Consider the following 23,999-nt stretch of genomic DNA (forward strand, 5'->3'; position numbering starts at 1 on the left):
TTATTCCCTCTGCTCATTTAAATGTAATGTGCATTTCTCATCACACCACCGGTTTAACTTTATATTGGCTTCTAAAAAAAAGCATATAGTGCCCCTCACCCCCACAAAAGAACAGAGCATTGGATTCCACTCTTAAAGGTGAAGATAGAAAAAAGGCTCAAAGAGTACTGTATTCCTGTCTGAAGCTGCTTTTTTATAGTGATCATCACAGTTAACTATATTCGTACTGTTCCTTTAAAACAAAAGTGCTACTTGTGTTTATGTGCAGTCCGCAGCACGCAGCTATTTCCTTCAGTGTTCATATTCTCTGCCTGCCCATGAGTGAAAAGTGATAATCTTTGAGTGGTGGGGAAATTCCTACTACCTGTGCTCCTTGGGGCCTGTCACATTTCACCTCTACTCACTGAATGTTTCTCATTTCACTGGAATTTAAACATGAATGGCAACCTTAAAACACTGCATCTAAAGATCAGTGGAATTCATTCCTGGGCCTCATGTAGAAAATTGTTTAAACAATTCCTAAATTAAAAAAGCAAAAAAATGCCATGTAACTGCAAACTGCTGAATAAATAGTAACATACTGTCTCTTGTGGTGTTTAACATCCTCCTTTAGGTTGTATGAAATAGGCTGGCTTGTTAAGAATTCCTTTCCCCTGCTTGATTTGATTTTGCTCCACCAGAAGGGTCGGGTCCTGACTTCTCTCTTTGTTGGAGAGATTTGGCCACTGGTACCATCTTATGAGCTCAAGTTCATGAGTTCTTTGAGTTTTGATGTGCCTGATATCACCTGATTTTTTTAGTTTTGTTATTGAACAGAAGTTCCTTTACATTAAATAAACTTTGGAAATGTAGGAAGTGCTGAGTAAAGACTCCAGGGTTGTACCAAATTATAGGTTGGGCGGGGGGAGAACTTTAATTAAATTTTCCTCATAACAATCAGGCAAACCCATGGATTAGCATAATCAAAACGTGAAAATAAAGCAAATGAGTTGTTCCATAACCTATCTACATAGAAGAGGCTCAAAATAGTACACTTTGGTTAATTTGCTATGATGAATTATCCCAGTGACCAATTATCAGGAGTTGATGATAGCAGGGGGAGATGATGGGGAATTCGATGGCAAATTAAACCAGAGTGGCACACTAGCTCACAGGCAAATTAACCAAGGTTGAAATCCCTGCCTTCCCCTTCTAAATGACATGTTAATCTGGGAACTGGGGGAACGTCAAAAATTGATGCTTTCTCAAAATTATTAAGTAAAATTGTCCTGTTCACATTGATCTTATTAAGACTGCAGTGATTGCGATATAGATCCTAGGAATTACTGTAAGATTGGCTACCAGGTGCTAACTAAAAGTCTAGTCCAAACAAGAGGCATAACTTAAACACGCACTGTACTGTTTGAGTTAAATTCCAGTGTGAAGTCAGAGCTTCTGTGATTTTTTTTTTTTGCTTTGTTTTTGTTTTATTTTCCTTTGATTTTTCCCTTGCAGTATTAGAGGAAAAAAATGACTTAATCATAATCTAGATGAAGCCATTTTTTGTTGAATGCCACTGATAAAAATACACAGAGCAAATCATAAGGGAAAGTTCAACAGGAAAATTTTGGATGTGTTTTGTTTTGGAAGAGTCTGGAATTCTGCCAGCTCATCAAGTTTGCAAGTTTTTATGAGAGAAATTGTGACCATTTAAATCCCTTTTCTGCTATACTTTAAAAGAAAATGAGACTGTACAGGAGCTAACACCAAACCCATGCTATCAATATATGCTGGTACAAAGATGTTCCTTGGACCTCAAAACTAAAGAATATGTTGTCTTGTTCTGAGGTGTCAAAACTTCCTTTAATAAAATCCCCCACCACCTCCCCCTGCTGTCATCAACTCCTGATAATTGGTCACTGGGATAATTTTACCAGTTGGAGTACTGCATCCAGTTTTGGGCACCTTACTTTAAGAAAGCTGTGGATAACCTAGAGACAGTCCAGAGAAGGGCCACTGATATGGTTAAGGGTTTGCAGGCCAAGCCCTATGAGGAGAGACTAGGGGACCTGGATCTCTTCAGCCTCTGAAATAGAAGGCTGAGAATTTATCTTGTGGCTGCCTACAAATTCATTAGGTGGGGCAAGTCAGGAATAGAAGATGCTCTGTTCAACAGTGTACCTCCTAGGGTAACAAGGAGCAATGCTCACAAACTGACAGAGAGCAGATTTAGGCTGGACATCAGGAAGAACTTCTTCATGGTAAGAGTGGCCAGAATTTGGAAAGGGCTTCCAAGGGAGATGATGCTGTCCCCTACCTCGGGGGTCTTTAAGAGAAGGCTGCATAGGCATCTGGCTGGGGTCATCTGACCCCAGCACTCTTTCCTGCCCAGGGCAGGGGGTCAGACTCAATCTGTTGAGGTCCCTTCCAACCCTAGCATCTATGAATCTATTTAAAAAAAAATGTACGAAGTGTATGACGTTGAGTAAAACAGCCACTAATACCTTCATTACTGCCTGTCAAAAAGTGACAGTTGTGTCAGAAATTGAATGAGCACAAGTGAATGGGTGGACAGCTTATACAAATTGCTTTTACTAGGGCTGTGTGAAATTTCGCTGGCTGTTTTGACTCATTTTGAGCTCAAAACAGCAAACTTGAAACAAAATGAAGGGTTTTGAAACAGCCTTGAAACGAAACAAGTCGAAATGTTTCAAAATGTTTCAAGTTTTGAAGCTGAAGCTGGGCTTGCCTGCAGGGAAACAGAAAGTAAGGCGAGGGAGAGGAGGGAAGGACACAGTGAGGACACACCTTAGCGCACACACTGAAGAAGAAGCTCCTACAAGAGAGGAAAGAAAGACTCTGTCACAGTTTGGCTGCCTGAGATGCTGCTGGTGTTATATGCTGCTGCTCACTACGTTATTATTTTACCTGTTGTTATTTAAAGTGGTGGACCAGACTGAGGCTGTAGGGGCCTCATTGGGGAGGAGGCGGCCTCATTGGGGCATGCTACTACGTCATGTAGAGGCCCCAGCACCAGTGAAGAAGCATCTTAAAACACACTCACTCACTCACCCACCCACCCATGTCATGAGTTTTGCTTGTCAGCCGCTTGAGGTGCAGTTTCCCAGAAACCCCTGCACCTCTCTCTTTGACAGCTGGCAGGCTTCATGGCCTCAGCAGGGGCTACCAAGCCTGCAGTTCTCAACCTGCTGCACCTTAATGCACACACGTGACATGAGTTTTGCTTGTCAGCAGCTTGAAGTGCAGTTTTCCAGAAAGCCCTGCACCTATCTCCTTGAACTTGGCAGGCTTTGTGGCCTCAGCAGGGGATACAATGTCTGCTGTTTTCACCCCGCTGTGCCTTCACACTTACAAGTGACATTGCTTTCAAGATTTTGAGGTGCAGTTTCCCAGAAATCCTTGCACCTATCTCTTTGAAACTTGGCAGGCTTCCTGCCCTTTGAAGGTGCTACCATCCTTGCTGTTTTCATCCTAATCTGCCAAAATATTGCAAAGTTATAGGCAGTTTCATGCTTCCCCATTATAGCCTTTGGGCGAAACATTGAAACAGCAAAACAGTTTCAATGAAACAAAATGGAACAGTGCTTTCAAAACTAAACAAAACTTGAAACAAAACACTGTCCTGTCAAAACTTTGAAACAGAAGTTGAAACAATGGTCCTGTTTTGCACAGCCTTAGCTTTTATAGCGATTCCTAAATAGGTAAGGCACAACTTATACCTTCAGAATCCAACATGAACAGGTGGGCAGCATCAGGATGAATACTTAGGCACTGCAAAATATTAGGCACAGCAAAATATACCCTATATTCCATAGTTAAATAGTTTAACCCCCTTGTTGATTATCTTGATACATTCTGACCTTTCCTATCTTGTGGCCTTGTAGCAAGGTATTTAGCAGAATTTTGCAGATTCATCAGATCTGACAGTACCGTGCCATAAGCACTCTGACCAGAGTGAGTCTCACTGAGAATCGTAACTAATAGTGTTATATTGGCCTGTAGAATTCAGCCACTATCTACACTTTTTCAAGTAGAGTGTTGTTTTCTCGGCACTTCAAAAATTAATGGACCTCTCTTTCCTGCCCCAGGCATATGAGAGCTTAACACCATGAAAAAAATGCTGACCCAACCATTGGTTCCAGAACATGATCCTGGGGTCTCAGCATAATATTTTCAAGGCTCATCCCCATAATAAATTACAATTTTAATGATAGTTCTGGTAACATATGGTGAATGGAAAACACTATTTGTAGATTAAGCAACATAGTTTCCATTAACGATTCACTATTCTTTAGAGTGGACCTTACAAAGATTTAACTGTCTAAATTTGATGCAGTTTCTGCTAAATTATTTAAAACACCTTCCTCTTTCCTGCTTTAAGCTATAAATCTGTATTAGAAATACTATTGCTAATTAGGGTATCACATCTTAAATGAATTATCCTAAATACAAATTAAAGGAACAACAACCTTAAACTTGAGAAGATATAAGAGCAAAAATATATTTCTGATTAAAGCACTGAATATTTAGATCCAAAAAAACCTATTCAGTGCTAGCCCAGTTATCTGTGTGTGAACCAAAGGGATGAGCAGAGATAAAGCAAGGAGCTCATTAAATCATCTATGAGATGATATTGGGGAAAAATGTCTTTAAATACTAATTTGTTTCTGATTGCTATCAGCTATCATGTTGTTGGTTCCAGACCATGATTATTAGGTAGTTAATAGGCTTTCAATCTTACCATGTTTATTCCATGACCCTGATCCTACAGTGCATGTCAGTACAAAAGAACACTTACTTGCTTCTCCGTAACATGTAGGATTGGGCCTCCACTGACAAAACTGTAGAGCACACTGACTCAGTATGAGGAAAGCTGTAAGTCTCTGCAGTAGTCCTGAAAATAAGCACCGGGTTAAGGATCTGTCATTTGGCTACACACACTTTTTAAATTTAGAAGTAGTTGTTTTAACAGTGATGAATTTGGGCTCAAGACATGGAACAATAAGATGACTTCCTTTAACAAAGAACACCCAGCCTTTGCTTAAATTTGTCTGTTTTATCATATTAAAGTAAAAACATTTCAGTACATCTGTTTAAATGCATTTACTCAAGTACTGTATCTGTTATCACAAGGTGTATAGTTAATTGGAAGTGCTCTCAGATTGAATTCTGGTGCCATCAACTGTTGAGAATGCAGAATTGTAATGCAGAAAAATAGTTTGGGATCTTAAAGTGTCAAATACTACATTTTTATAATGCTTAGTTCTTCATTAATATAGAATTCCCCTTCCCCTTGCAAAGGTTTTGCCCTTACTGCCCCCAAAAAAGTGTCTTTCCAAGGGGATAACTACTATTATACATAAATCTCTGTTGTAGAACGCTAGTGGAAAACAGGCACTACTGTGAGAGAAACTGGACCAGGTAAAGTCTTTGTGGTGGGGGGCAGAAAGGGGTATAGTGCTGGTGCATTATCTTTTTGAGAATTTAACAGCAAGATATTTTTTGCATTTTAGTACCCCTCTCTGTCTTGTAGGAATGACAGCCTAACAGGTTTTCAGAAGTCTTCAGGACTAGCCAAATTCTACTGTCATAGAAACAAATGCAAAAACTCCCTCTGATTTAAATGGAAACAGAGCATCCCATATGCTCTGGAATATACTCAGGTGTCTTTATGGGCTAGAAAATATTAGAATTCCTTCACTGCCTTGCCAACAACACACTTTTTTTAACAAGGCAAGGCAATAACCCAGAGGCAAGCCATAAGAATCTATATTAACACAATCCTTTGCCCAGCAAGTTTCTGGCAGATTCTGCAAACTTGTTAGATTTGGTTTGATAATGTGACTCCAAGCCAATAACTTGGCTCATTCTGTATCATCAGCCAGCTCTTGGCCTCACTTGATCAATGTAATGTTCTGCATTCCTTTTGCCAGGGAAACTCGTATTGATATGATGGAAAATCTCAATGTGAAACAGGCACAGTATGTACTGTAGAGACCCCTGGTGGGTAAAAGCCACAATGTAGATCTGAGAGGTAGTATTTGTCAACAGCTTGGAAGAGCTGAAGTCAAACTTTGTGCATCTTGATAGTTACCAAACTGTTCTGCTGTGCTGATGAAGACTACTGCAGGGGGAAGCAACTCCATAATGAATATTAAAGAGTTTTGTTCTTTTTCTGAATGTGCAGATCATCCTCTCACAACAAATTATTTGGATGAAATACCTGCATCCCTGTGATTTAAAATGAGGTACACGGTGACAGTTATGTGGCCTTTGGGGTGTGAGGATCAAAGGGAAAATTTTCTTGTGAAATATTTGTAGGGGTTATTTGTATTGTAGGTAATCATTAACAATGAAGCAGATGTACAGCATTTGTAACCCAAAGACAGATCTAAGCTGCGCAGTGAGCTGCCTATTTCCTACAGTGAGGCAAACTCAAAACTTGTCACTGATTTTTGCACCCTCTTAATCTTCCTGTTTATTCTATGCTTCATTAAAGTCAATCTCTGCTGGACAGACTGTCACTCAGGCTTGGCCTGTCCTGCTGTCTGCTGTCTCTGGAGAGTACCCTTCATCCTGATAAATGGCCTATTAGCAAAGCACGTGACAGAGAACAACACTTTTGAAGCTAAATAGATGAGAAGCTACAAACTCCCTCAACGGAATGGAATCGGTACAATCACTAACACAGAGTTAGAACTAGAAGATGCTTTTTCCTACAGACAGGAATAAAAAATTACAAATTAGTTGTTATAAATGTAGGACAAGAATGCATTCAGTAAATGCCATACTAGTACTTGCCAGCAAAATGGATGCTACAGGACAGTTGTTCAGGGACTCCTAAACTCTTTCACAGTGTGGCCATTTATGAATGCAGTAGTATCTTATGGACATATCCTCTATCACTGCAGCAGTTGCTGGCATGGAATAGTAGTGCTAGACAAGTATTTATTTTTGTTTTATTTTACTATAAGACTACAATTAAAACAGGAGCTAGCTTCAGATGACCAACAAGATCTCTGTAGATGTTCAACGGTTCTGGAGCCTCCTGATTTCACTGGTACTCCAGAAACTTAAACTGATCTCAGCCTTTGATGTTCAGCCTGTTTGTTTCTGAAATGAAAATGTGCTTTCTGAGTCACCCTTTTGAAGGGACAGTATTTCAATTTGTCATTTAGTTTCAGAGCACTGTTTTGTTTCGTTGAAACTGTTTTGCTGATTCAACGTGTTTTGACTTTTTGTCCATAAGCTATAATGGGGAATCATGAAATGCCTATAACTTTGTCATTTCTTGCCTGATGAAAACTGCAGGGATAGTAGCTTCTTCTGAGGGCATGAATCCTGCTAAGTTTCAAAGAGATAGGTGCAGGGGTTTCTAGGAAACTACCTCCATGTGCTGACAAGCAAAACACGTGTCACTTGGTGGCAGCAGCAGTCTCCTGTCATCCCGCACCCCCAGGAGGGCTGTGGGACGGTGCTGGACTCTTCCCAGGGGTTCAGGCCCCTAGATCTGCGCTCAAGATGACGGGAGGCTGCCGGTGCCGCCTGGGACCAGCGCTGGGTGCAGCCCACATCTAGTGCCAGGAAGACTGGTGCTGCCACTGGCCCCAATGGCAGCGGCAGCCTCCTTGCATCCCGCACACAGATCTGGGGCCACACGCCCCCAGGAGGAGTCTGGCAGTGCTGGGAGGGCAAGTTGAGCTCCGTGGGGCTGGCAGAGCTGCTTGGAGCGCAGCCCTGGCTCTCCCCACTGCCAGGCCGCACACTGAGTGGCTCCACCAGCCCCGTGGAGCTCAGCCAGTGGCAGAGCTGCTCTGAGAGCAGCCCTGGCCAGTGGCTCTCTCCTGCCTCCTGTCACCAGGGTAAGCTCTGTGGGGCTGGCAGAGCCAATCGGAGTGCAGCCCAGTGGCGGGAGGCGGGGAGAGCCAGGGCTCCACTGTGAGCAGCACTGCCCTCCCACGGAGCTCAGCCCAGCAGCAGGAGGCAGAGTGCAGCCCTGGCTCTCCCCCGCCTCTGGCCACCTGGCTGTTTCAAACCTTGAAACGTTTTGAAAGTTTCAAAACGTTTCAAGTGCTTTCAATTTGTTTTGAAGCCCCTGCCCCACTTTCAGAGGAATGAGTCAGTCCTTTCCTTCTCAATCCTTTCTTAGGTTTGGATTGGGTCCATTCTTTGTTGAAGCCAGGCTTTGTGCTTTACAGCAACCTGACTGAGCCAGGAAATTAGCATGTTAGGTCTGACTGTCTCTAGTCTGTATGTGGATGGTGTCACGCCCCATAATGCCGGTGCACCCTTGACCTGCAAGCCTGGATCGGCACGACTGGCTTGGTGTGAGGAGGGGGATTTATGACCGGGCAGGTGGGTGATAACGGTGAGCAGGAGTCAGTATGATTTAAACACAGCGTGATGGTTTCACAAAAGATTTATTTTACTTACACTTCTGATGTACTGGAGCGTAGGCAGAGGAGCTGACTGATTTATTCAGTTACAGCATGCAGATATCATGTTACCCAGCATTTACAGGGTGGGTAAGACAGTTGCTTCCGAGCGATTCATATAAGCCATTGCAGTCTGTAAATTACCAAGAGCTCTTGATAAGAAAGATAACACCAGAGACAGAGAGATAAACGGGGATATGCCAGAAAGGTAACGTAGGCGGAGAGAAATATTCATGCACGATCTGTTCTTGAGTGTATACGCAGTTCTCTGCTTTGGGCGGAAGTTCCTTCAAAGTTTTATTTGACACAGGTGACCAATTACTATACGCCAATTATAAATAATGAGTTGGCACTTGTGCTTTCTTTGTTTGCTCAGGTTTCATTAAAAAGGGGGGTTATTTTTACTTGGGTGGTACTGGTAAATTACAACCACAGAGTTTGTTGTGTTAGCCTCTGACCTTTTGTCATCTGACCTTTTGCCATCGGCATCTGAAATCAAAGACTTTGATCTTTGACAGATGGAAGAGATCTAGGTAAGATAAAGAAGTTAGGGAGTCAAAGTGGGAGGAGAGAAAATCATGGGACCAGTCTCTTTGGTCACTGCAGGGACATGGGTGTCTAAACTCTTGAACATGAGAGAAGCAGCAAAGAGACTGGGAGGAACTACAGTGGTGGACTTCTCAGGCCCTTACGAAAGAGTAGGTGTTGTCTGAGAAGAACATGAGGGATGTCTAAATGGATGAATAAAGGTAAGCTGTAGGATATTTCAGGAGAAGTCATTGTGAAGGAGGTGAATACAGGTTTTCCTCAATTTATGTGGGTTCTTAAATATATGCAAATTTGCTCTTATGTGATGAGCATATTTAGACCCATAATTTGTTATATGCAAGGTAAATTCATTCTTATGTGATCAACATAGACATGCCCCCCACCCAAGCAGGTAAGTCTGTGGTGGGGAGGGTAAAGGGCCATGGCCCCACTCACCCCAGCTACAGTGTCCTCAGGAGGAGGCAGCACCAGCTGCCTGCAGCCATTGGGCTCCTGCAGCCACACTCCAGCTCCTGGGCTGCACTGTGCCGTGGTGCAGACAGCTGGTGTTGGCTGCCCCTGGGACTGCTCCAGCACGGGCTGGGGTGAGTGCAGATGAGCAGAGCCCCAGGCAGTGCGGGGTGCAGCACTCACCCCAGTCCTGGGTGCAGCAGCCCCAGAAGCAGCCAACACCAGCTGCCTGCACCAGGGCATGGCACAGCTCAGAAGCAGAGGTAGTGGGGACAGGTGGAGCACAGTGTAGCCCAGCAGCTGCAGACAGCTGGCGCTGGCCACTCTTGGGGCCACTGCAGCCGGGGTGGTGGTGAGTGCCACTCTGTTCCCTCTGCTTTGCTGCCTTGTTTAGCCGTGTGAGCGGCACCTCTCCCCACACCCCTTTCCTAGTCCCAGCCTCACTCCCTCCATCGCCACCATGGGAACCTATCCCTATTTGTTACATTGTAAAGTGGGTTCATTTTATGCAAATTTAATTTATGCGCCATTCTCCAGGAACACGCACAGCATAAATTGAGGGGAACCTGTATTTTAATAATGACTTTCCTCATTTTTTCTCTGTTGAGGTGGGATGAGGTTCAGTTGTTCCATCCAAACAGTATTATAATTATTTGATATGATACAATATCTTTACGTTTTCAAGTTGATTGTAGATTAAGTTTATTTGAAATATAAGATCAATGTAACTGCTTACATTCAAGGCATCAATACTGAAAAATATATCTTGCAAAGGTCTATCAAAAAGTTAACCATGTACATTTTTATTTAAATTATCATGAAATGCATATTATCCCACTACTTCGCATTCACACACCCTAATTAGTGTAGTTATCCATATATAGAAGTACACCTTCAAAACCAAAGCCTTAGAAACTTTTGGTTTTTTTAATGAAGTCTTACATTCTCTAGAAAATTTTGCTTAGAAAATATGTTTGTCACTTCTCTACAAATGTAACTGGAATGGGTAAAAATGGAAACGTGATCTTTTGGTTGAAAACTTATAAATTTAAACCATCTATAGTTATGACTCCATAGCTCACAGGATGATGCATGTTAATTTATAGCAGACTTCACTGTGTCACCAGCATATCCCTTACTTATAAATTGATCTGATTTCAGTGGGTAATAGTAGTGGTGGCGACAATATGTTTTCTGCCATAAAGGTATTGAATAATCCGGTTAAGTGGCCACTAACTTGCTAGTATTTCTACCAATCCTGATACTTCCAGGATATTCCCAGGACATTTCATGGAATGTTCAGCGAGTTGGGAAATTCAGAAAGTTAGAAGAAATGCCTCTTTCTTTTTCCCTCCCATCCATCTGGATATAAAATACATATTTGTAGATTGGTGCCATAGGAAGCTATGTTTTACCAACAAATTGGGGAGCCTCTTCTATGAAAATATTCCTCTCAAGTCAGCTATAGTTTTGCAGTCACCATAGTGATAAGTTTATTTTGTGCATAGTGTGACAGAGCAGCCCCAGTGAGGGGAATCAAGGGCTAGGAGCCCAATATGTGGGGTCAGGGGCGCTGTGTGTTTGTGTTTTGTATGTTTGTCTGACTGAAAGAAGAACCCAGTGCAAACCACTGGAGGAAACATCTGTGAAGCATGGGACACATAAGGGATGGTTGGAGCGTGTAAACACTATCCCATTACAACTGGGGTATTCGAAGGGCAGCCTCCCGCCTACTTAACATCTTAATTAGATAACAACAAGGCATAACAGGTGTGCAGTGCGGGCGGTTTGCCCAGACACAGGGGTGTGTTAGTGCTAACACATGGCTTGGAAGTCACCCTTGTCACAAGGTGTCAGTGAAAAGTCAGGTGTCAAAAGTCCATGGTGATGTAGAGAGCATGAAGTCATTTAAAAGGTCAGGTTAAAACGATTTGAATATCAAAAACAGTCACAATTCATTCTGCAAGCCCTCAGCAATCATGGGCATTATGTAGTTGACATCATGGTTTATATGCAGTCAAAAAAAGACAAATATTAACCATTAATATTTTCTTATCTATATGTAAAGCAAATTGTGCCTGAACTGTTGTTGAACTATTATCATCTGTGCAGACTGGTAAGGATTGAGTAAAGGTAAACAGTGATGCCTGCAACATATAAAAGCATATGCCTGACCAGATGGTGTGACTGGAAATTCACCTCCAAAGTTAACAAGTGATGGTATTTTAAGTAAACAAGAAGCTTCCTGAAGTTGTGTTAGATCAGAAAGCAGCCAACAGAGGCATATCTGAGGATGTAACTGACTGCTACATTGTAAGTTTCACTGTCAAAGAAACAGGGTCTGCTTACCTGCTGTATCTACATGCACATGATCGAGTAGGGTTGTAATTTTGCTCTGAGAGATGAGGGCAGAGGGCTGTGTAGAAGCAGCCACTACAAAGTCAATCTAGAGACTAACAGCCTGGCCAAGCTGGCCCCCACATTCTGTTTTAAGAAGAATAGTCTGCACTTATCTGTGGAGTGATGACAGCTTGGGTAAAATGCATCTCATTGTTTAAATGGAGGACTCTTCCAGTGCTTGGACTTCAAAATCTGTCATAAACCAAGACTCCAAGTAGAAAAGGTTCATTAGACAGCAGGTCTATTGCCAGTATGTGTGGGGAGACTGCCTGCTCCAGTTGCCTACTCCTGCACCTTCTTTGTCTTTTCCTATTGCTCTATTAGGAAGGGGCCCAGACCAGTTCTCTCAGCTTCCACTCATTATATAACGCTAAAGAAATGGTTCATTTTATTTACACCTCTTTCATAAGGGCAGATGGTGAGTTGGAGGCCTAGTTTAGCTGAAATAAGTTGCATCTGGAAGGGAGGTCACTCTTCACTTTCCAGAAATCAGTTTAACTTTCATTTTTTACTCATTCTGCAAGCATGAAGAGCCTAGAGAGAGTTCAGAACACGAATATGCCTGATGAAAGACCTATCTTTGAACCACAAAATTAGAGTGACTTAGCATGCAGCAAGACACAGGCAGAAATGTTCTCTTTTGCAAATGAAGCGAAGCTGACCTGGAACAATCTTCATAACAAGAATAAACCAGGGCCAGGAACCAAGAATGCCTGACAAAGAACTTGAGAAAACAAGAGGCTGTGGGACAGTGAGAAAATATCAGCCTTGTAAGATGGGGCAGGAAAAGAAAGGATAGAGTTGAATCCTCTTGTCTGTGAACAGCCCTGTTAAACAGAGTTGATGGCTAGGGACAGACATTCAAAAAGCCTGAGCATGAATTGATTAAATCTTTGCAGTTTAGTCTAACCTGCAGAGCTTGAGCTGATTTGCAAGTGGATCGACATTCACTTTTGAATCAAGAAATACAGGCACGTGCCTACAGTGGCTCAGGTTAGAAGCTAAGAGGTGCTAGAGTGAGCTCTCCCTTCCCTTCCACCATGCTGAGCTGAGGATAGGGTTTGGCCAGGACCCAACAGTGCACTATGATTATGGAGGTGTTTAAACCCCCACTGTGGCCTGCATAGTCCCCAGCCAGGAAGTGCCTGGAGGGGGAGGGGGGAAGCAGCCCTCGGTCGGCTTTACCTCCCCCATCACACCCACTTGCTGCTTAAGGAATGGGAGTGTTGCCAGACCCCAGGTAGGCAAAGTGATGGGGGGAGGGAGGACTGCTTGTGTGGACTGCATGCATTTGTTGATGATACTGAGCTTTTCAATCTCCTTCCTGCTGCTTCATGCAGTCTGTAGCAAATTGGCACACAGGTCACATACATTTCAAACCAGTTCATTTCTCACACCTCTCTCTCCCCCTTCTTGAACAATGATAGATTGCAGCCTTTAAAGCAAGCAAGCCAGCAGGCAGCTTATCAGCCCATCAAGAAAACAAAGCCTCTCCCATTAGCTCAAGCTCTTAAACAGCTTTTTCCAAAGAAGGAATGGAGGCACATTACCAACTGACCTACTGATTAGTTCCAAAAAGCCCTAAGTGGGCACTGTCCTGTCAGCCTTTGTTCCAGTGAAATTGGAGACACACACACAGACACCTTTCAGCATTAGCTAGCATGGGGGTGGCGTGCCAAGATGCCGGCTGGGATCCATGCCACTGGGGTCCCTGCTGTGGGAGAGGGGGGATCCCTGCTTGAGCAGCAAGCAAGGCGGGGGGGAGGGGAAAGCCAGGCAGATGCTGCTGTCTCCCAGCTGCAACCCCCTACCCCCTTCTCAGCCAGCCGGAGCTCTGGCTAGAGAGAAGAGGGACAGGGCCAGCCCTTCTATCTGGAGAAGAAGACAGCCCAACCCAGGGCTGAAAAGCATGCTGGGATGCTGGTGGACTCTAACTTAAACCAGGAGGGGGTCTGGGACAGAAGTTCCATAAACCTGTTTGACCCAAATCAGTTAAGTCTGATGCTACATTCAGCCAGGGCTATCTTAAACCAGTTCTGGGAATTTTGAAACTGGCTTATGTACACTGAACTTACGTTCTGTTACAGGTTTTAAAGCAGTTTATGTGTGACTTCTGTCCCTAGCCATTGTGACTTTCAATTGCATCTATGATGCACAGTTCAGTAGATTTGAAACATGTATATAATGTTGAAAAATTAAAGGGGAAGGTAATGTTTTGAGAGTAAAAGGTAGAAAAAGGGGAAAAAAATATGGATAAATTTAGAGGCCCACTGTAGTCTACAGGAAAACTTACACTAACTTTAAAGGAGTCAGGATTTTACCAAGGGATCTCAGATGCTCATCAGTGAATTAGATATGCGTTATCTAAATCCAGAAAGTCAGGAATGCATCTTAAGTTATTGATGAATTTTGCTTAGATAAAAATAACATGCATCTATATATGTCATATTGCATGTACACATGCATCCACGTGGTCCTGGAGAGAAAAAAGAATAGAACATAATTCCTCAACCTTTGCTGGCCCCTGGGCAACAATGTTGACTCAGCAATGTGGTCTGGACAGCATCCTATTTTGTTCTACCTGTCAACCTCAATGCTAACTCTTCAGTTTCTTGTGGACACAAAGATAATCAGACAGTCTCATGGGCAGCATTCTGTACATAGGTAGGGGGTCCCACTGGAATAGCAACATTGTTTCCGTTGAAGTTGTTTTGCTTCCAGGGAAATTCACCTGATGTATGCTGGGTTGACACTTCTCAATCAGAGAACTCACCAGAAATGCTTTAGAGTTCTAGTACACTGAGATGAAGTTGACTATTTGGATTATCTACCTACAGAATTCAGGCTTTTAAGAATTAAGTTCAGGATCTGCATGAGCAGAGCCATGGTTTGTTAGAAACATTTTCTTATCTGAGATATTTCCAAGACAGTTCACTTTTGCTAAATGAATTGGATTTTGGATTTTCTGACATTATCAGAATGGTACAGCTCAGCGCTCAAGCTGTTGATATCACCATGCAGGCATGGTCCCGCTGACTTGTATCACAGTTACCTTTCAGTTCGTCTCACAGGGCAGACTTTTAAGCTAGAAAGTCATGATGCCTCAACAGGCTCTCATAATGCAGTGTCATTCAATTTGTCTCAAAACCTCCTCACTGCTATTCTGCTTCAAAATACCAACCCATTGTGGACTTAACATCATATGCTGCTTCATGTTCATGGGAGCTGGTTACAATATGGGGAAATATTCCAGTGGACAATTTTTCAGGATTTTTTTTGTGAAACTTTGGATTTTTTAATTTTTTCTGACCAACTTTATACACCAAGGTAAAATTGGAAAATCATGAAAATATGATAATTAGAAATACTAATAATTAAGTGGTTTCTCAAGCAAATTATTTGGTTGTCTCAAAGGCAAAAGCATGTAATTGTAGCCCCCATTCTGCTCTTAGTCACTGAAATAGCTAATTTTCACAAAGCTAACTTGGAAACAGTGGGTAGAATTATTTTAACTCTGACAGGTGAATTTTTATGTAGCTATTCATGTGACAGAATCTCCCTTGGCTACCTGAATCTGACCAAGAGCTCAAGCATGTGCATAATCACTTTATGGAACAGGCAAAGATTTAAGCACGTGCTTTCATCTCTTTCCAGTTCTTCTCAGGTTACAGGTCTATGACCTTAAAGTTTATTATCTGATTATACCCCAAAAGAACTTAGAACTGCTTCTCTCACACCCCGCTTAGCAGTAAGGTTAGCAGTCATACATACATTGACTGAGGGAGCAAAGGTACTATACTAGTATTGCCTTCATATTCATTCTTACTACTGAAAATATAAAAAGGAGTTTTCTGAGAAAATTTGATTCAAATGTTAAAAGTTTAGACAGAGAACTGTGACTTCCCACTACATCAGAAAGAGTGGAAACTGACCTAGCTCACTGGGCACTCGTATTATGATAATCCCTGGTCCACTGAATTTCAAGTACTTTGCTTTGGAAGCAGTACCCAGGGTTTTTCTGGATGTGTGGATTGGAAAACTATTGTTAATAGCAGTGTGCCTGTTGGTCCACTAAAACAGTAAAGCAAAATATGCTTTACTTCTGTGGTGTTTTACTAGTTCATCTCTGGGTTACTAAGGCATTGGTAAGAGCTCTCAGAAACACAGATACAAAAGTTAAGAAGTTTTTGAAATTAGGACCTTTTTAGCCACAAGGGGCTGTGAAAGGGGGGGAAAGGACTGAAGATAAGTTTATATATAAAGAAACCATTTAATGCAGAATTGCCATTAGGCAAGATGATAATGCATAAACATTATGAACTGTAGAAACTCCATGAACACATTATACTTTAAACACTTAATCTATTTAACAAACTATGTACATTCTTCTGCTAAATAAGATGAATTGGGATTCAAGCAGCAGCACATCCTGACAAATCTCCTCCTAAAGGCATCCATTAATATAAATCAACAGTAGCAATTTTGTTTGATCATTTATTTGCAAGAATCATTAAGGTTTATTAGCATAATTATTCCCTGTGGGAGTTCATGTCACATAAATGAAAAATGGCATTATCAATATTTAAAAGATAAGTGCATAATGTTCAAAGTACTTAAACAGTACTCTGCAGGTGGTGTCCAGCTGTAGAAAATTAGATTAGTTTTGGTTTAATTTCTAAATCATAGAAATATCATTTCAGTGTAATTGTTTATTTTACAAAGTATTAACCTTTATAATTCTTGTTAAACAAGAAGCCCACTGTCAAAATTGTGCAGTTAAGCATTACAGTAAATACATGTGTGTGGCTTCTAAATTCATGCAAGAACATATCTTAACGTATCAGTGGAAAAGCAAATTATTTCTTACTGAAAAATCTTATTTTTACTTTATTTTTTAATTCAGCTCATAGTCTGGAAGACTTTTCATATGTCATTTTCTGGATGACATTTCAAGGAAACAGGCAGAACAGATTGAATGGTCCATAATGAAGACATTTGGTTATGATTATCTCATTGTTGCATGCATTTAAGCCTTGGTCTTGAAATCAGAATGAATGAAATGTGTTGCTGTCTGCTTCATAAAATCAGCAATTGTGTGATCACAGCAGAAGAATACACACACATGCACATACTTAGATGTGCACATGCACTCTCTCCCTCTTTCCAACAGACATAACTTGTGCCATGTAATTAAATGGTAAATCACGTAAAGTAAATAGGTGAAATATAGACACAAAAGACCATGTCTTTAATTGTGTCTGCATAATGTCCGTTACAGTATAGCCTCTTTCCTGACTGAGGCCTCTGAGTGCAAACATAATTCAGTGTTAAAGAATAATAATAATCAGAACTCACTTGCAATTGGGAATAAATGAATCTTAACTGTGAAAGAATTAATCAGTTAGATAATATGTCTCTTAGATTCCTAATAAGTGATTTGCTATGCGCTTGTTCCAGTCCAAAATGTTTTCCATAGCTGCAGAGGCAATTCAGTTACTGAAGCTGAAGACTCTTAGCAGCCATGGAACGATGCATCATTAACCATTCCACACTGTTCCATTCTTCAGAGGCTGCTGAATAAAACATCTGGGGACTCTGCTAAGCATGCTGAGGGAGTCCTCCAGATGTCCTAATGCTGAGCTGGGTAACAGGTTGTTTACCACTTTGGGATTTGCTATTGGGATATCCCATGACTGACTGACTGGCAAGTCCATGCTGAGAGCTCCGAGGGAAGGAACACTCTTAACTCCTGCTGGGGATGAGAAATTGATCTGTTTTTTATTCCAACCTTTGAATTACCCTTTCCTTAATTAGGGGCGGGGAGCTAACTGTAGCTGAGAGATGATTACAATTTGTTTTTTAAATATCCTGTCACTGAACTCTTAAATTAAAAAAAAAAAGTTTCATCTTCCCTTCCTCCCAGGTCTCTGTTTTGGAGTTCTACATTTTTTCAATTATGTACAGCTCTTGTGTAAAATGATTATGCTTTGCAGTGTATTACAGGTTTTATTTCTACTCATTTCTAGGCATTCCTGGTTCCAACTTGTTTGCTGGAGTTAAAAAGTATGAGACCTATACCTTCTGTACTCAAGTAGGGAAAAAAGCATAACCCACAATTTTATATTTCATGGTTATTAAATAGCTGCAATATATCCTTTCCCACTTACTCATGAACAAAACAGGAAGGGGGGTAAAAAGGAAACATCTGTGGGTGCTTACACTTAGACCTCAGATTGAAGTGAATTCTATGAGTTTAATTTAAACGCACCAGGCAGCAGTCACCTGAAAATTAAAGTTCTCTGTGACAGCATGTATTAACTGCTCAGGATTCTGATGTTGTGCCATGGCTGCCAGTACAACAGCTGCTGTGTCGTAGGGCAGAAGTGACTATAGTAATCTGGCATTGGTAGCCTTTCTGATTTACAAGTGAGCTGAGCAATTCATGGATCCTGGACTTCTAGCTAATGCTGACTTTTCAGAAGTTCCTAGAATTAGCATAACTTTGCTCCTGGTGGCATTGTACCAAGATAATGACAGAGACAGTCCTGAGGCATGAAGCCAGGAAGCATGTACTGTGCCAGGCAGCCGAGCCCTCAGTGTGTTTGCAGTGTAGAAATAGTATGAGTGCCTGGGAAGTTCTTGGGCATTTTACCGAAGATGAAGATGGGTAAGTTGTTATCTTACACGTGTGTACTGGATCAATGACATATATAGCGTGTTGGCATTCTTGGACTGAACAGGGGGGCAGGGGAGGGAGATTTATTAAGAGATGAAAAATCTTTCACTGCTGTGTTCTATTTGAACACCCTGCAGAGACACAGTGATTTAAAAAAATGATGACTACCTACTTCAATATATTACAGCCAAAATACACTGGTGATTTCAGACCAGTTCCTACTTGAGAGGCGTTCATATCAAATTTGGCATTGTTATAAGAAGCAAAAATGTGGACAAGTCTCAGATCAGTCTCGAATCGGATCAGTTTCATATTGTTCTCCCTTCTTTATGGTTGTCTCTGCAGTCAGTTCCTTGGACACTCATCCTACCCCTATCAATCTAATTCCTCCTCCTCTGCTCATACTCATTACCAGGCCGTAAGATAATTTTTCAAGCTAAGAAGTCATTTCCCAGTTTTGAGAGAATTTGATGTGCTAATGCCTCCTCTGCTTTGATGTAGAACATACCCCAGTATTAAGTCAGTACCTTTATAGAGCCTAAGAATATATCTCACAAAGAATGCAGTAAGGGATAATTATTCAGAGGCATGTGAAAATGGTGAGCTACACATTGTGTGCACATAGTTATTGTGTCCATAGATCTCAACATCAGGGTCTATTAGAGATGTTGCATAGCTGAAGCTATTGATCATGACTGAGGCTGCTAGTAGTCTATCTAAGACACCATTTCTCAACCCATGGGTTGTGACCCAAAAGTGGGTTGCAAGAATATATGAAAGGGTCATGAACGAACTTAAAAAATGGATTCTCCTTTAAAGTGGAAAAATGTGGGAAACCATGAGTTTCCTTTGCGCATGTGCACATGGCAGCCAGGCAGCATGGAGAGCAGCTCCTGCATTTCCTCACAGGTAATTCTATGGGGTGGGGAGAGGCATAGTGACACATTGGAGGGAGGAGGTGGCAGGCACAGGTGATGCATTGGAAGGGAATGGGGTGGCATGTACCCCCCCAGTTTTGTATACCCACAAAGGGCATAGGACAGCAGCCAAACCAGACTGGCAGGGGCAGGAGCTGCCTCCGCAGCCCAGTGGCAGGACCCAGCATGAGAAGGCAAAGCAGAGTGGCAAGACTCATTGCTGCTGCCACCACCAGGACCCCCACACCACCCACAGTGCTAGCAGCATGAGGAGTAATGGGTGTGGGGGGAGGGGCTACACCAGGGGTAGGCAGTTATTTCGGGCAGAGGACTGCTTACTGAGTTTGGCAAGCCATCAAGGGCTGCATGACAGGCAGCCAGGGGCAGATAAATATAAATTTTCTAAATTTTTTAGGGGCTCCATGGGCTGGATAGAATGGCCTGGCAGGCCACATTCAGCCCCCGGGCCACATTTTGCCCACTCTTGGGCTATACTGACCTCACTTCCTCTAGCCACCAGCTGCTCTCATGCTTAGCCGCAGCTCTACCCCACCACTGGCGTGGCTGCTGCCGCCACTCCCTTCAAGCCGTTCAGGCCTAAGGGAAGTGGCAGTGGCAACCAGATCATGACACAGGGTAGAGCCACGACTGGCACGCAAGTGGCAGGAGGAGGTGAAGACAGTGCAGCCCGCGCCCCCAGCCATTACTTCTCGCACTGCTGGCAGTGCAGCTGACAGAGGTCCGTCCTAGTGGCAGCAATGAGTCTCACCATCCCGCTCCAGTCTCCAGTGCCAGGTCCTGCCGGCTGGGCTGCGGAGGTGGCTCTTGCCCATGCTGGTTTGGCCAGGCTGCAGCCCTGTGTCTGCTGTGAGCACACAAATCTGGGATGGTATTTGCTCCCCTATGCACCACATGCTCAGCCTGCCCCACATCCTATATTGCAGACCCAATACTACCATTTATCCTATGTAAGTACAATTGTTTAGAGAGACCGTGATACTCTGGGTTGAACGCTTGTTAGTTTGTTTATGATATATAGTTATTTACCAGTAGTTCAGTTAATGTTGTTTGTGAGTTGGTCCAATGGTGGAAATGGATATTTGGATACTGAAGGGAAAGCTGACTCAAACTCAATTCATACAGAGAAAGGTAATGCTGGTGGGGAAAGAAAACATCCTGAAGATCAGGTAGGAGTTGAAACTTGTGTGAGACAACAACCATTCATACATGCAAGAAACAAACTCATTTATGGAATAAGACAGGTTAAAAAAATGGGGAACAGTTTCCAAAATATATGTCAAATATAAAGTAAATCAAAATCTGAAATATGTGGATAAAGTGTTTTGCTTAGGAACAAGATGCAAATGATAGGAGCTGAGTATTGCTTGTTTGGAACTATGTGTGTGGGAAAGAAGCAGTAGAAAACCCACAGAAGCATACACAAAAGATATCAAGGAAAAATCAGAAATAGCCAGAGGGGCACTTGTAGCATGACCCCAAGGAAAAGGTGAGAGAGAACTTTTCAGGCAAGTGCTGACTGGAAAATCTTGGAACTCTGAACAAATTGGAGGATGCAGGGCTGGAAGGGACCTCAACCAATCATCTGCTCCATCCCCTTGTAATAAGGCAGGATCAAGTAAATCTAGGCCTTTCCTGACAAATGTTTGTCTAACCTGTTCTGAAGGCCTTGCAAGGACAAAAATCCCAGAACTTCCCCAGGTACTGGCATTCTTCCACTATTTACTACTTTTATAGTTTAAAAAGTTTTTCCTTAAAACCCAACCTAAGTTGTCGCTGTTGCAAACTGAGCTGGTTGCTTCTGATCCTTCACTCACTGGACAAAAACAAGTGATCACCATTCTGTTTGTACTGACATTTTACTTATTGGAAGATTTAGTCTCTTCTAAATCTTCTCTTTTCCAGACTAACCTGTTCCTACACTTTCAATCTTTCTGCCCGATTGGGTTTTTTGAACCTTGAGTTTCTTCACTGGGTCTACGTCTTTCATTGTGTGATACCCAGACTGGACTAAGTATTCCTGCTGAGGCCTCCCAGTACTAAATACAGCAGAATAATTGCCTCCAATTCTTTCTCACTACATTCCTGTTAATGAAAATGGGTTTTCCTTTTTTATTTTATAACAATATCTCATATTGACATAGATGTGATGTATTATAATGCACAGATCTTTTTTATTTTTCTTCTACCATTGCCTAGCTCAGGGTTGGGCAAAATGGCAGCTCCAGCCAGCAGCCAGACTCCATTTCCCAGCAGCACCTGCCCACATGGCTGGGGCCAGTTTCCACAGAGGCACTAGCAGCAGCTGCAGGGCAAGCAGGCTGCAGATCGCAGCTCTGCCCTGGCTCCGGACCCCACTGTCAGTGCCGCAAGATCCCAGCCCAGCTCTGGAGCAGCTCCCCACTCGACTCCCCAGCAGGGGCGATGCTAGGTGGGACCTGGTGGGAGCTATAGCCACCCCAAAATTCCCATAGCCCCCTGTAGTCACCCTTCCTACTGGCACTGCCACTGCTGCTGCTGCCTGCCTTGAGCAGATAGTAGTACCTGAGCCTGCCTCTCTCCTGCCTGCAGCACAGCCCCGCCTCAACCAGGAAGAACCTGACACCACAGCTGTCTGCCAGTGCTGCTGGGGCAGGTTTCCATGAAAACGCCGGCACAGCGCTGTCACAGTGCGGGTGCTGCTGGGGTCTCTTTGGAAACCAGCCCCAGCTGCGCAGGTAGGGGCTGCTGGGAAACGGAGACCACTGCTGGCTGGATCTGGCCTGTGGGCCAGACTTTGCCCACCCTGGCCTACCTAGTCATTCCCCATTTTATATTTATGCTTTATATTTTTCCTAAGTGCCATACTTTATACATGTCTTCAAGTAAAAACATCCACTGGAACAGTTTTTCTGTGGAATAATATACGTTTGTGGTCTATGAAACCTATTTACTTCAGTCAAAATGTATTTACGCTGCTCAGAGCAATACACGAGTGCTTTATAAACTTACTCAGTAATAAACATTCATAGCTAAATATTCTTTTATGTTCAGAACTGTCCATGTAAACACAAAATACAGGATCTACCATGCTGTGGTTGGAAATTGAACCAAATCTTTTCAAACTGGTTTGTCCATAATCTTTGCGTATTTGGCAAAATAACAGCGTTTACTGCTTTTACACCACAGCTATAAGAGATTGAGCCAAATTTGCTAACATGAGATGGAGGCTGGAAGCAGACATTACATGCCAAAGGGGAAAGATAGTCTGGTAATTAGGGTGTACATGAGGGATGGATTCTGTTCAGGCATCTACCACAGGTTTCCCTCAGACTTTGCCAGACATACCACTTACTCTCTTTGTTCTTGCATCCATTATCCCTAACATGTGAATAATGATACTGACTTTTCATGGGTGTTAAGAGGCTTGATCCTATGCTGTTTGTAAAGACCATGGAGACTTTCACAAAGAAGATGCCTGTAGGGAAATGGAAAGTATCCCTGCTCTCCTTTAAGAAAGGCACATCAGATTACTTTGATCTACTTCTGGCAGATCATTATGTTTTGGTGACCTCAAATACCAGTAACATTTGATTTAAAACCTGCAAGGACCTTGAAAGAAATGGAAGTAAATGCTCTGTCTCTGCCCAATGTTTCTATTTCTTTCAGCGTTTGTATTAGGGGTACATATACAGAAGTTTTTAAGTCTACAACATAGGATAATTTTAAAATCTTCAATTGTTAAAAAGAAAAGTAATTTTTTATATTCCATCCTGTTTTGTTCTTTATCTGTATCTAACCTGTCTATATGGAAAGCTGGCTTGCAAGCAATTTGAACATCACAAGGGAGCTGGCTAAGTATTTATTAAAGCCACATTTTCTCATCAGAAACAGCTGCCTTTTTGTTGAACAAATTTGAAACACCCAGTACTGCATTTCCTTGCAATGTTTGCCTCGAGTCCATGATTTCATAAGTAAAAGACCACTTCTGCATAATGCTACCATGGGACATATTTTCTTTACTACTGCAGACTAATTAAGATTTTGTATTCTATCTTAGTGCTAGGGTTCTTTTGACAGTGAATAGTCCCATAGCCGCTAAATCTGCTGCCCCATCCATCATTAACATCAAGCAAAACAAGCATTAGTTTCTCTGTGACTTATCTAGGTCCTTAGTAGATCAATAACCCTGTTCAGATGTTTCAGACTCTTCCCTGTTAATTCACATTTATCTTTTCATCCAAAGAAGGTAAATTACCTCACATAGATGCCATGTTATCCCCAATAGTGGTCTATAATGTTGCAAACTCAGCATGACCCACATATCTTATCTCAGCTGGAATACATTTGTCACTGTCTTGCATTATGATCATCTGTTAAAGCAGCCTGGAAATGAGGGTAACGCTGCAAGTCTGGTTTACCCTTTTCATTTGATAACTATTTCTGTCAGATCCTCAGTTGTCACCTTCCCTTTTAACTGCTGCAATAGACTGAATAGCCTCTTCCTTTTTAATACTTCTATTTATCATCGGGCGGGTTTCATAGCAAAATTTTAATTTCCCCAACAATCTTCTT

This window comes from Crocodylus porosus, unplaced genomic scaffold (assembly GCF_001723895.1).
Source record: "Crocodylus porosus isolate Cpor-Errol unplaced genomic scaffold, CroPor_comp1, whole genome shotgun sequence".
Lineage (NCBI taxonomy): Eukaryota > Metazoa > Chordata > Crocodylia > Crocodylidae > Crocodylus > Crocodylus porosus.